Below are 12,371 nucleotides of genomic sequence, written 5' to 3' on the forward strand. Positions count from 1 at the left end.
AATTAGTTTTGCATTGGTTTACCCAAATGCATCTCGTAACTGGATGTTATAAAGAGTAACTCCATGCACGATTTGGTAAGTAAAATGTATGAATATATAGTTAAAGTAATTTATTCCTTTTCCCTTAACAGAAAAAGTGATATCTTTGGGCCCGTCGGTGATTTGATGTTAACATTGTAGTGTTGGGCCCAACTGGGACTAGATTTATGTGTTCAATTGGTAGTCTGATAACTTCAGCATAAATCAGAAATTGGGAAACAAAATCTTAGACAATGAGATTGATTATAATCCATGTCTCGTGTTCATATGATATCATGAATAACGAAGAAGTAGTTGATCACTTATCTTAGGGCCAATTTCTGATTTTAATCAGAGTTCGGTAGTGCTTTGGAAAGCACTATTTGTTGTTTGGTTCAAGGTTATACTAGTCATTGTAGTTATAGACTTATCCAATTGGGATACTGTTGGATTAAGGTGTCTAAACTCATAACTAAATTGGTATAAACTTGTAATTAGAAGCAAAGTCCTTTTTTGGTTGCCCTCATAACTAGAAACTGATTATAATGACATTTGTGGAGAGAGTAAATAATTTATTAGTTTATTATATGATTAATAAATTAATTATAAATAGATTAAATTAATTAACAAATGATCATAATAAATTTTTTATTAATTTGGGGTCAATTGGAATTAATTAGAAGTGCAATGGTTGCTATGTAATTGCTTAATAGTTGAGCAAATGAGAGGTTCAAGAAACCTCCTAGCATGGACAGTTCTGGAGTGCCTTGTAAGGTAATCTAGAATGCTCCATTTGATATCAGGAAAGTAGATAATTACCAAGATTTGAAAGGATATTATTTATTTTCAAATCTAGGGTTTCATGGTAGCTATATAAAGGGACCATTTCCTTGCAATTTTTGGCCACTTCATCCTAGAAAACCCTAGATGAAAATATCATCCTTTTGTTGGATAAGGTGTCTAAGTCCATAACTATTTCTGGTATGTCCTTGACTCGACCCGGCATGGTCTATTTGGGTTGCATGGCATCATGCATTTGGATAGACTAAATGAGAGAAATAACACTTGTGGTTTATTAATATATTATAAGTTCTAATATATTAATAGTATTATTTAATTAGTATTAATCATGAATTAATTTGGAATTAATTAAGTGATCAAAAGATAACTAATTAAATATATGGGTTGATTATGTAAATCATCCATAACTTGTATAGTGGGCTAAGAGGCTCCATGGATTATCAAGTTGGGTTAAACCCATAGGATGCTCCATGGATGCTCTATGGGAGTTACAAACCCATGATTCATTGAAATGAAGAGCCATGACACATTAGGGTTTACATGGTGTAACCCTAGATGTGTCACACTATATAAGGAACACGTTCTCCACCAAAATCGGCTACACAAGTACAAGAGAGGGCTACGCCGATTTTTAGAGTGTTTGTATTCTCTCAAAAGTCATTCCAAAAGCATTTGGTGTTGTGTGAAGCATTTGAGGCATCACAATTGGGGTGCTAGGCTCTCAAGGTTTTCAAGGAATCAAATCAATTACAAGGTATGTAAGTCTAGCCATCCTTTTAGGATAAAGTTCCCCATGTATGCTAGACAGGATTATGAACCTTGGAAATCATATTTTGCATGTATTTAGAAAAACATAGGTCCAAGGTTTATTAGGGTTGCATGTACACTTAGGAAGAGTTAGAATGCTCAAAACCCATCAGTGGTATCAGAGCCTAGGCTTGTTTGTGAATACTTGATGCAAAATAGTGTTGAAAAATCGATTTTTTGCTGTCTGCTCAGGGGACTCGACGAGTCCGCGGGGAGGACTCGACGAGTCCAAGAGAAAATGCAACCAACTCGGCGAGTCAATTCGTGTACTCGACGAGTTTGTCATGCAGAATGCAGAAATTCGATTTGTGCTGCTGGAAATGGACTAGAAACATTACCCAAAACTGTTTTGGTGTTATAAAACTTGTTTTAGATAGTGTAATGGTTGTTCTAATCCATTTACAATGGCTAATATCAATTTTTCATGATTATATGTGTTCATATGTTCTTGAAATTTGATATGAATGTTCATGTTCTTATGATTTCTTGATAGATCATAGGAATTACTTGTTTAAATGTTTAATTCATGATCTTTATGTGTTTTAATGGATTCCATAACTTGTCCTCAAGTTATGGATAACCAAAAGTCTCTTTATGTTAAAACCATTAAAAAACACATAAGTTATAAAATGAAGAGTCTTCATTTTAATAACTCATAAGTTATGAATATGAAAGGTTTTGTAAAGTTACAAAACATGCCCTCAAGTTTTGGAACAAGTAAAGTCATGATTGAAACTTTAGTTCCAACCCTTAGATTTTTAAAAGTTAAAAATCAACCCTTATACTTTATAATATTATAAGTTAATAATATATATGTATAAGATCAAGTCGTCTTACCGCTAGTACGCCTCATTCACGAAGCCGGTCTATCAGGGGGGTATAAGGTTGTTGCCTATAAAATGGCAACTTAATAGGTGTCCACTCTCACCCACCGCTTCCTTGATCGGTGGAGGGTCGTTAGCCGAACGGGTAGGACAAGGACTTATAAATTCTCATTAAAAGTATGATGAATATTATAAAGTAACTAAAATGTTTTATTAAATTCCTAATCTTAGTTACTTTAGGAAAATGTGAATAAGGTGTTAATCCATGAAATTACACTTTACACTTTGTTTAAGTCGTTGGTGGAGCGTGTGTGGTTAACCGGCACACTAACTTGGACTTAACAAGGTAGGTCAAGGGTGACTTAAGGTTTATCATAGTATCGGTGGAGCGTGTGTGGTTAACCGGCACATCGATTGAGTGATGAACTTTAAGGGTACCAAGTGATTTGGATGGTTACTTCACACCTCGTTTTGTGATCCTCGGTATCCCAGTCACAAAACTAGGAGGGCACACTCGAGATTGAAACATGCCTTTGAAAAGTTCATTGAATCTCAAAAGAATCTAGGAATTTCTAAGAACCAATTAAAAACCTAATATTTATATTTCGTTTTTCATGGTGGAAATTGGTGAATCGTCATTCACCTACCTTTCAAATATGTTATAGCTTGGATTACAGCATACCTCTTCTAAGTTATAATATATTGTGATTGGATCCTAGCCTTAATATTACATTTGGGTGTTTTATTAAGGACTCTCTTAATATCTAAACAAATCTTGTCCTCTTCTTTCAGATGTCTTCAAACAATGCTACTTCTGGCTCTAATCCTAATGGCTCCTTTACCCTTATGAACTTGTGTGGGAAAGTCACTTTTGATGGATCCAACTTCAATGAATGGATCAAACATCAGGATGATTACCCGCTACGAGGACAAAGAATATGTCCTCGATAAGGAGCTTAAGGAGATTGATGAGAGCACTGCAACTCCCCAAGAGATCGCTGACTTTCGGGTACATGAAAGGGATGCTACCAAAGTGGCATGCATCATGTTGGCCACCATGACAGTAGAACTCCAAAAGTCCTATGAGGACTTCTACCCTTTTGAAATGCACCAAGATCTGATAGAAATATACCATCAAAGTGCACGAAAAGAGAGGTATGAAATCATCTACTCCATCATAACAACCATGATGAAGGACGGAGAATCCGTCACGAGCCACATGCAGAAAATGTAAAGGTATGTGGATCGTTTGCTGAAGCTTAATGTGAACTTCCCTGAGGAGCTTGCAATAGATATCATTTTGCACTCCTTACCCTCGTGTTATGATCAATTCTGCATGACATATCACATGAATAAGGAAGTGGTCACACTCATCAAACTTCAGGGACTCCTCAAGACCGTAGAAACAGGTCTTAAAGGTAAGTCGATTGTTAACACTCCTACTCCAAACTCCGCCTCTGTCTTGGTAATCGAGAAAGGTAGATGGAAGAAGAGGAAGAGCTCTTAGAAGGGTACCAAGGCTAGGACCCTTGATGGCTCTTCTTCAAGTGGAACCAAGGAAGGTTTCATCACTCCTTCTTCTGACCTAAAAGAGGTTGAATGCTTCTATTTCCATGAAAAGTCGCACTGGAAGCGGAACTGCCCAAAGTACCAGCAAGATGTGAAGGATGGGAAAGTTAAACCCAACCATGCAAGTATTTACACTATCTTATCTAATAACTCACCCCATTCTAACTCTTGGGTACTTGATACCGGTTACGATATTCATATCCATTCTGATTTGCTGGGACTAAGAAGAAGTGAGAATGTGGAGCATGGAAGAATAAACTTAATCATGGGGAATAGGAAAGCTTTACCTGTCACCAAGATTGGAGTTTATACTTTATCGCTAAATAGTGGGTTTAGTTTAGATTTGAAAAAATGTTGTTATTCGCCAGAAATGGCAAGAAATATTATTTCCTTTCATGCATTGTATAAACAAGGTTTCACCTTTTCATTTGATAATGAATTTGGTTTGATTAATGCTTTCTTTAATAATTTTCTTTATTTTAAAGCATTACCTTCTGATGGTGTGTATGAAACTGTATCTGTGGTTGATAACTTAGGAAATAATGTATTGTGTATTGATTCTGTTAATGATAATAACTTGGATAAAGCATCATTATGGCATTGTCTTCTTGGACATATAAGCAAGAAACGCATAGGCCAACTCCAAAAGGATGGAATATTGGAGTCATTTGACTTAAAGTCAGATGATAGTTGCGAATCATGCTTACTTGGAAAAAAGAAAAAGTCACCCTTCACAGGTTCTTGTGAGAGGGGTGAAGGTTTGTTGGATCTTGTACATACGGATGTGTGTGGACCCTTCAAACATGCCACAAGGGATGCTAATCGTTATTATTTGACTTTTACTGATGATTACAGTAAATATGGATATGTCTACTTAATCAAGCATAAGTAAGAGACTTTTGAAAGGTTTAAGGAATTTAAACAGGATGTCGAGAATCAATTGGGAAGGAACATTAAGATGCTTCGATCTGATCGAGGTGGTGAGTATCTTAGTTCAGAGTTCCTCGACTATCTTAGGGAATGTGGGATTGTCTCACAATTGACACCTCCCAGGACACCGCAGTTGAATGGTGTGGCTAAGAGGCGTAATCGAACCTTGTTGGATATGGTCTGTTCCATGATGTGTCGAGCTTCGCTACCAATCTCATTTTGTGGGTATACCTTAGAGACTGCCGCCCATATCCTTAATCTAGTCCCTACAAAGAAAGTTGCCATAACTCCTCATGAGATGTGGACTGGTAAAGTACCCAAACTAGACCACATCAAGATTTGGGGTTGCGAGGCTTTCGTGAGACACGAGACTCATGATAAGCTCGAACCTCAAAGTGAGAGGTGTATTTTCAACGGCTACCCACAAAAATCCTTTGGTTACCTCTTCTACAGACCTAGTGAAAATGTGGTCTTTATAGCTAGGAGTGCTGTCTTTCAAGAGAGAGAATTCATAAGCCAAGGAAACAGTGGGAGGCAAGTTGATCTTGAAGAAATTCAAGAGTCAAGTGGTGAAGGAACTTCAAACCCTAGCACTCAACTTGAGGAGGAAACTCCTGTTAAGCCAATTGACAAGTCTGTACCTCTAGGCGTTCCACAATGGTTAGGAATGCACCTGAGCATTACTATGGATTCCATATTACTGTAGAAGGTGATACACTTATCAGTGATGAAACACTGATAAGTCTGGATGAACCTAACCGTTACGCGGAAGCCATGGCAGGCCCCGAGTCAGCCAAGTGGAAAGAGAAAATGGACAACGAGATACAGTCCATGTATGACAATCAAGTTTGGAACTTGGTTGAGAATGTACCAGGTCGTAAGACTGTAGGGTGCAAATGGATCTTCAAGAAGAAGACCGACATGGATGGTAATGTAAACACTTATAAGGCGCGACTGGTTGCAAAGGGTTTCTCGCAAACTCTGGGAGTTGATTATGATGAGACCTTTTCTCCAGTGGCCAAGATTAAGTCTATTAGGGTTCTGTTAGCCATAGCTACATTTCATGACTATGAAATATGGCAAATGGATGTCAAAACTGCTTTCCTTAATGGAAAGTTGGCTGAGGATGTTTACATGAGTCAGCCAGAGGGTTTTGTCAATACAGAGTACCCTAATAGAGTGTGTAAGCTTGAGAAATCCATTTATGGATTAAAGCAAGCACCTCGCAGATGGAATCTTTGCTTTGATGAGAAAATCAAAGAATTTGGCTTTTCTAGGAGTGAAGATGAATCATGTGTATATGTCAAGGCTAGCGGGAGTATAGTTAGCTTTTTGGTACTGTATGTGGATGACATACTACTCATAGGAAATGACATGCCAACTCTGCAGGAAGTTAAGTCTTGGCTTGGGAAGTGTTTCTCTATGAAGGACCTAAGAGAAGCTGCCTATATTTTAGGGATAAGGATCTTCAGAGACCGGAGTAAAAGACTAGTTGGACTTACTCAGAGTACCTACTTGGATAAGGTACTGAAGAGGTTCAACATGCAGGACTCCAAGAAATGAGAGTTACCCATCCAGAGTAATGCCAGATTGAGTAAGACACAAAGCCCGAGTTCTGAGGCTGAGATAGCAGAAATGAGTCGAATACCTTATGCTTCGGCTGTAGGATCAATCATGTATGCTATGACGTGTACTCGTCCTAATATAGCCTTTGCTTTGAGCATGGTTAGTAGGTATCAGGGAAACCCTGGCAAGGCACACTGGACTATGGTAAAGAATATCCTCAAGTACCTACGGAGGACTAAGGACTGGTTCCTTACCCTCAGTGGGAGTGACGACTTGAGAGTTGTAGGGTATAGTGATGCTAGCTTTCAGACTGATAGGGATAACTTCCGCTCTCAGTCAGGCTGGGTCTTTACCTTAAACGGGGGAGCAATTTCTTGGAAGAGTTCCAAGCAAGAGACAGTGGTTGATTCAACTTGCGAATCAGAATATATAACAGCAAGTGAGGCAGCAAAGGAGGCGATATGGCTGAAGAACTTCATTGGAGACCTTGGAGTTGTACCAGCTATTAAAGAGCCTATGGAAATTTTCTGTGATAGTGAAAGTGCAGTTGCCTTAGCCAAGGAACCAAGGGATCACGGGAGATCCAGACACATCGACAGAAAATACCATTTCATCAGACATCGAATAGAAGAAGGACTCCTCGTGGCAAAGAGGGTATCATCGGATGAGAATCCAACAGATCCCCTCACGAAGGGACTGACTCGGGTTAAGCATCTCCAGCATGCTCGGAGCATAGGGCTGAAGGATGATATTAGGTTTAGTAGTTAGATGATTTTCGAAATTTGTAAAGTGTAATTGACATTAGATGATGAATAAAAGGTGTGTTTATTTATGAGTAAAGTGTTACTATCTCTTGTCAATCGTTTACTATATTTCTTTTGCATGTTTTGACTTCCAGAATAATTATGTTTGGTATATCATATTATTCGAACCTCCATAGTCGGTCATATGTCGGAAGTAGGTATGAATCAAGACTGTCATGATTGGTTGCAGAGGTCTAAGTTGTTGGACATAGCTACAACACTCATAAGTGCTCATAACTTCTGAGCATTGGACTCAACCCATGCTCACTGGTATCACTTCATGGAATTTATCTACAGTGATCGTGAGATGGTAACATCATATAAGTCTTCAAACCTAGAGATATGATTTTTTACCTATGAGTTGGTTATGCATTGATTGTACGAAAACGCATTGGTAAATCAATGTTATAAAACATGCTCTTGTGTATAATTTAATAAGTAGTAGAGCAAACATATGAGTCGAAGTTTATCTGTTTCTTCTTGGATTAGAAGCTGATATTTGGGCCCCTCAATGATTTTGTTTTGACCTATGTACCGGGCCCGGTCAGAACTAAGTTGATGTGTTAAATTAAGTTCTTTGTCAAACAAATCGGAAATCGGGAAACAAACTGTTGGACAATAAGACATTGTTCCATGTATTTGTCCGGCTTATATCTAGAACACAGGATTATATGATCACTTATCTTAAATGGTGTATCATCATCTTCTCAGTTCCGAGAGACCTTGAAAGAGCTACGATTGCTGATCGGTTCCTGAATTCATACTTGCGGTTATAGTTATTAGACTTATCCAAGTGGGAGACTCTTGGATAAGGTGTCTAAGTCCATAACTATTTCTGGTATGTACTTGACCTGACCCGACATGGTCCATTTGGGTTGCATGGCGTCATGCATTTGGATAGACTAAATGAGAGAAATAACACTTGTGGTTTATTAATATATTATAAGTTCTAATATATTGATAGTATTATTTAATTAGTATTGATCAAGAATTAATTTGGAATTAATTAAGTGATCAAAAGATAACTAATTAAATATATGGGTTGATTATGTAAATCATCCATAACTTGTATAGTGGGCTAAGAGGCTCCATGGATTATCAAGTTGGGTTAAACCCATAGGATGCTCCATGGGAGTTACAAACCCATGGGTCACGGAAATGAAGAGCCATGACACATTAGGGTTTACATGGTGTAACCCTAGATGTGTCACACTATATAAGGAACACCTTCTTCACCAAAATCGGCTACACAAGTACAAGAAAGGGCTAGGCCGATTTTTAGAGTGTTTGTATTCTCTCAAAAGTCATTCCAAAAGCATTTGGTGTTGTGTGAAGCATTTGAGGCATCACACTTGGGGTGCTAGGCTCTCAAGGTTTTCAAGGAATCAAATCAATTACAAGGTATGTAATTCTAGCCATCCTTTTAGGATAAAGTTCCCCATGTATGCTAGATAGGATTATGAACCTTGGAAATCATATTTTGCATGTATTTAGACAAACATAGATCCAAGGTTTATTAGGGTTGCATGTACACTTAGGAAGTGTTAGAATGCTCAAAACCCATCACCTTTCTCCTCTCTCCTCTCTTGTGGTCTAGTTTCTAGGTTTGGGCGTGAGTCATTAAAGGCATCATACTTTTGGTGCTTACTTTCTAAAGATCTACAAGGAAGGAATCAAGGAATTATTTGCAATAACAATTCAAAAGGTATGTAACCCTGAATCTAGTAATTTGATTATTCTTGGGTTATTGTAGGGTTTATAGTTCATTGTATGTTTCGTTTAATGCGAATACATAGTTCCTTATAGGTTGCATGTACCCTTAATAGCTAAGTGTTATTTTTCCACATGTACATGAATTTTATAACCTATAAAACCCATCAATTGGAATTTTGGAGATAGGTACGGCGTTGTTCAGTTCTTCAGGGGTGACCTTGGGACTACATAAATTTCGATTTGGGATTTCGCGTCTATAGGTTTGGTATGTAGAGTCACTTCAATCGTGATTCTAAAAGCATTTCTGGATAATTCTAGAGCTTATCTTTGAATTTGGAAGTTTTATTGGTTTATTTACGCATTGGTGGAATGTGTTCAACTTCATTTAAGGTGTGGGATCTTTCTTGGTTGTTAGGAGGGTGTTTCTATTAATGGTGGAGGTTCGTTGTTTCAATTCATCCACTGGTACTTGACCGTTGGGTAAGGTTGTGTTAAAGAAAGAACATAGTCGGCCTGAGGAGCATTGTGATTTCTCTTGGGGAGTGTGAAATGTTGGAAGTTCAACAAATATTGTCGTCAGGGGTGTATGGGGAGTGTAAATTGTTGTGTTTTCAAGTTGGAGCAAGCGTTTGATTGTTTGTCTTATTTTCTAGTTGTATGTGGCCATGTTTTTGTCTGACGATACGTGAGTGGCAATGTGGACTAGGGATGAGCACTTTGTATCAAATATTGAACCCGTACCGGTAATGTACCGGAACCGGTACCGAACCATATCAAATTTAAAAATATCGAACGATACTGGGTACTCCAAAATCATGAAATTCGGGATTCGGTACCATCGGTAACAATACTAGTACCAAAAATAGGTACCATTCCCAATACCAGTACCGGTAATGTTAATTTGGTTTGGTAATTGGAATTGAATTTAGATCAAATTCGGTTTTCGGGAAATCGGGAATGGTACTGGTTTCGTGCCACACTCATCCCTAGTGTGGACTATTGAAGGGTTGTGTGTTACATAATGGTATGGCTCTATGGTTTTGGTAAGTGTTGAGTGGGATGTTGGCTTGGTTCTTGCAGGTTGATGGGATGATGGTCGTGTGCCTATAGGCCCACTAGGTGTTGGTCGAGGGACATCATGATTGTGTTTGGGTGATGGAAAGAACGGTGAGGAACTATGAGCCTCTTATTCCAATGGTTGACTGGTGTCACGAAGAGTTGCGAACCATCGTGGATTGCACTTATGTAAGTTAGGCCTATAATGGTGTCACATATACTTGTGTGTTTGGTTCGTTAGTCTTTGGCATCATTGGGTATTGATCAGTATGGAGATAATATTGATGGCTCAGTAGCAGACAAGTTTGGTCAGGCTTTTGTAGAATGTTGAATTATTGGAAATTCCATGGTTTTATATTATTAGTTTATTGTTTGGTTTCTTCTTAGTGGAAGGTTTCGTGTGATTTAAGTTACTAGTGATGCAATTCTTGCAAGTCACATAGTGTTGCATCATTTTGGCAACCTCCACCCTCTGAGATCTGATCCCACCCAAACTTTAGTCTCCATCGTTGATCATGTGAGCTTTTGTGGTGATTTTTGGTACCTTGAATAAGAAGAAGAAGAAGAAGAAGGTGTCCTTGGTGTTTAGATCCAACAAGAAAATATCCTCATCATCATCGTGTGCATTTTCTGGACTCTTGTAAGTCCTCAAGCTTCTACCTTTTGTGTTCAAGCATGTTAGATCTAGACTTTTACCCACTCTTCTCCATGTTTGGGATGGTTTGTGTGGATGGATTTCATAAAGTTGGTAGCTTTAATGGTCCTTGTGGTTTCTTTTGGAGTCTCTTATCCTAGATCTGAAGAGTTATGGAGTTTTAGTTCCACACATGAGGTTTTAACCTCATTGTAACTTCCCGATTTTCAACTTAAATTTTTTCATTTTTATTTATTCAATATATCATAGTATAATTACATTATGCGAAAACACGTTGTGAATGTGTATGGCTACAGTTAAACCTTTCCCTTCTCACGAATCAATAAAGCACATGAAAAACATTTATAATCAACTAGGTAAGCATGAAGCTTTGTGAGTTTCCCTAAGATACCATATACAGCAATACATATACATGCATACAAACAATGGCTCACAATCTGCCAATAATTTGTGTATCTTAGACTTACGACTCAACCATTTCTTCTTCAACACAATTATTACGTGTACTTACGGCCTACATGTCATTTCGTCAACACGTGTCTACGTGTACTTACGTCCTACATGCCATTTCATCAATATGGGTTTATGTGTACTTGCGACCTACTTGCCATTTCGTCAACTCTTGAGCATATAGGCTCCCAACCTCTTTGTCGTTCCGTAATCATCCCCTAACTAAATCTTAATAGATAATTCAAATATCACAACAACTACATCCATAGAGACTACACTTTAGACTCTACTAGTACAAGCACATTTATACTTTCTACTCTGCCAGTTTCAAGCACATTTACACTTAAGCATATAGAGATTATCCTATCAGCTCTACTCTACTAACTCTTTATCCTAAAATACATGGACATATATTGTAATACATCGTATAGTGAGATAACTCACCTGGACAATTTCTCAGACGATTAACGACTTTCTGGGCGATCCCATTGGCAGGCAACACGTCTAACGATTTATTAACCTTTAATACTATTACTTATAAATCCTTATGACAATCTGGTAATGAAAGATAGATCTTTCACTAATCCCAACAAATACTAAGATTTCTATCAAATAAGGATCAGCCAGGTAGGACAGTTGGGAGGCAAGATCATTTCGACATATAGCTTTTTCTGAAATCCAATAACCAAGCCAACATAACCATTGTAGACACCTCTCCTGTAGGTAGATCAATCAATATTATAACTGAAATTACTGGTAAATCTTTTTTATACATTCATAACAATGACTATGAATATAAATATAAGTTACATTGAAAGCGTAGTAAGTGCAACTTAACTTATAGGAATTTCTAACGAAAATCAAGATTTACGCAGACAAGACTTCGATACCGATCACTACTATTTGTCCGGCCCTCTGCCTCAGAGCTTCACTAAAGTATTCTAACTATTAATAATTTTTGGACTTATATCCTAGCGAATGTATAGAGAAAGATAGTAATGTTGTGTGGAAGTGAGGAGCTGAGAGCATCTATTTATAGGCATAATTCTGGCTAGGCATGCTGCTCTTATAAAGGTGTGCGCCATGCACTCCAGCTACGTCACCCCTCCAACTTGTTGCCACATTTCTCTTTCTTCCTAGTCCACACTTCCTGCATCTAGAAGCGCATGCCGCGCTTCT

Source organism: Lactuca sativa, chromosome 5 (genome assembly GCF_002870075.4).
Source record: "Lactuca sativa cultivar Salinas chromosome 5, Lsat_Salinas_v11, whole genome shotgun sequence".
NCBI lineage: Eukaryota > Viridiplantae > Streptophyta > Magnoliopsida > Asterales > Asteraceae > Lactuca > Lactuca sativa.